The sequence below is a fragment of the Panicum virgatum genome, chromosome 8K (genome assembly GCF_016808335.1).
Source record: "Panicum virgatum strain AP13 chromosome 8K, P.virgatum_v5, whole genome shotgun sequence".
Classification (NCBI taxonomy): Eukaryota; Viridiplantae; Streptophyta; class Magnoliopsida; order Poales; family Poaceae; genus Panicum; species Panicum virgatum.
In genome coordinates, this window is record NC_053143.1 from 9,600,175 (window position 1) to 9,603,198 (window position 3,024).

At 45.0% G+C, this 3,024-nt stretch overlaps 1 pseudogene; it reads right to left on the bottom strand.

Annotated features, from left to right (window-relative positions):
* Positions 1-373: 373 nt before the first annotated feature.
* On the bottom strand, positions 374-2,177 carry LOC120646140 (annotated as a pseudogene).
* Positions 2,178-3,024: the final 847 nt, after the last annotated feature.

Consider the following 3,024-nt stretch of genomic DNA (forward strand, 5'->3'; position numbering starts at 1 on the left):
AACCGCCAAGGGAATAAAAACAGGCAAAGGGGAAGCAGGGAGAACCAGATTTCATTTTCCAAACCTCACAAACAACACATCACCTATTAACCATGACCCATAGTGCATAGTTTCCGCATTCTTTTCAGGGGAAAAAAATAATTTACTGCCCTACAGCAAACACAAAGCAATTCTAGTAATTAATGCACCAACCCTGATCGGATTCTGGTATCCATTTTTTATTTAAGTGTAAAGCAGAATCATATTAATAACAGAACAAAAGCAATGGCAAGAATCAAAGGATCCCGCTAATATTATCATCACACTTCAAATTACAGATAGGAGAAGTTAACTAATCTCTAATGCTAATGCATGAGGCACAGAGCACTCAATACTACCGAGGGTACCTTGCAGACATCATCATCGACTACTCCAAACTGTATCTTCTGCTGGACTCTTCAAAATGTTGTCCTTCTTTAGTTGATGACGGATGGTTAATCACAATGCTATCATTCTCAGATTCTACTGTTACCATATCATTTTTCTTATACTTTGTGGAACCATGGAGCCCCTCTAGTGTATGTTCCACCTGTCACATCGTTGGCCTTTCTTCACCTCTTAGGTTTACACAGGATGCCGCAAGTGCAGCAACTTCTTGTACTTCTTCACCTCCCTCCTCTATAACTTGTGGGTCTATTATCTGGACAAGATTTCCCTCAGCAATTAGACCAGCAAAATGGGCAACAAGGCCATCGCCATCAGTGGACAAATATGAAAATGGTTTCTTCCTAGTCAGCAACTCGACGAGAATTACACCGAAACTGTAGACATCACTTTTCTCGGTGAGGCGGCCGGTGTAAAAGTACATAGGATCCAAGTATCCTATTGTTCCCTGAACCCTTGTTGTCAATCCTGTTTTCTCAATTGGAATGTACCTTGAAGCTCCAAAATCTGATACTTTTGCTGTCAATGTGTCATCAAGAAGAATGTTACTAGACTTTATGTCCCTATGGATTATTGGTATTGAAACCGCCAAGTGAAGATAGGCAATAGAAGTAGCTACTTCAGTTGCAATCCTCAACCTGTTGCCCCATGATAGTGACCTTGGTCCTTGATCATGGAGATGGTGGTAAAGGGTTCCATTGGAAATAAACTCATAAACCAACAATGGGACCTCAGTCTCAAGGCAACATCCAAAGAGTTTGACCACATTCCTATGGTTGATCTGTGAGAGGATTGCCACCTCATTTATGAACTCATCTATTTCTTTCTGAACTGTAATTTTTGACTTGTTAATGGCTACGACATGTAGATCCGATAAGATACCTTTGTAAACAGTACCATGGCCTCCTCCGCCAAGCTCACGAGCTCTGTCGAAGTTGTTTGTCGCCTTTGCAAGCTCATCGACTGGGATGATCATCCTTTCTGCAATATCTGCCTTTTGGGACACCATCTGCTGCAACAACTACCCACGATTTTGCTTGAAGTACTTCTGCTTGTGTACTTTTATCCTACGCCGCTTAATTTTGCGGAGTACAAATATTATACCCAGAACCAAAAGCAGGAGGGTCGGGGCACTAGCAACAGACAAACCAATGATTAAATCTGAAAAATGTATATACACATCATGTTACCATGCAGAAATCATCATTAAAACTTTATTACGAGGATATAGTGACGATCACCCGTGGGGGAGCAGCCACCGGGCTTGTAGGGGTTGCAATAGGATCCTCTAGGGCAGCGGCACTCGTGGCCACCAGGAAAATTAATGCACTCGCCGAAGCACGGTTTCCCTGATAACGCCATGATGTGGCACTTGTCGATAACTATACATTTCCATCCAGAATGAGCAGTAGTTGAAGGCCCCAATAAACAAACATTGAGAAATTAAACATGCCCGTAAAACAAATGCATCATCACTCATTAGAGGAGTAAGTAAGTACTCGAGTAAAGGGATCAGTAGTGACCTTGGCATCCGCCGTCGAGGTAAGGGTTCCCCTGATAGCCGGTGTTGCAGTGGCATGTGAAGCCTCCCCCATCATCTTGCTGGCAGACTCTGTCCTTGCTCTTGCAAAGCAGGCCAGTTCTGGCTACGTCCCCGAGGCACGGCCCCAATGAGTAGTTGGCAGGAGCGGTGACGCCTTGCTTAACCGCCCATCGTAGAACAAGGGGAGATGCCATGTAAGAGAGCCATGAAAGGTCAGACCTATTTAAGATAACACCCCACTGATCAGTCAGCCCGTCTTCCGAGACGAGCGCGACCGCAAGCAACAGACTATTACGAAACTCCTAGCTGGTAGTCGAAAGTGTCGGGGAGGTCTAAGTAAACAACCCACTCGGCACCAGAAATTTCATAGTCAAAAGTATCGCTGGTGTGATGGATGACGCGCATCGTGGAGTTGGGTAAGAAGATCTCGATGACCTCAAGGGTGCCGTTCTTGTCGAGAAGTAGCCGCGGGGGACTGTAGCTCGTGTTGCAGGTGAGGTTGAAACCCGGCAAGTAGCACCCAGGGCTGATGCCGAAGGGGTACGGCACGCTCATGCTACCGCAGGTGGTGATGCAGTTGGGCTTCCCTACCGGCGCCGGAGCCACCGTCGGCAACAATGCATCTACATGGATGAACTATTTGTACACTACAATGATGTATATAAACATATTGTAGGCCAAGATGAGTCGGTAATGGATGTACATGGCCGACCGGCGTTCAAAGGAGTTCATTGATGGCGTGCATGAATTCATAGAAGCGGCCGAGAAACACAAGTATGGCGGTTTCGTTCGTTGTCCATGCAAATTCTGTAAGAATGAGAAGGATTACTCATCATCAAGAACCATCCACAGTCACTTGTTTAATAGTGGTTTCATGCCGAACTACTATGTTTGGACCAAGCATGGCGAAAGAGGAATTATGCTGGATAATAATGTAGAAGAAGAGGACAGGATTCCTGACTTTGCAGCCAATTATAATGCCTTTTTCAATGACACTGCAATGGGTGAGCCTGAAGAAGATACTGAAGGATACGTTGTAGAAGATGATCTTGGTCAGA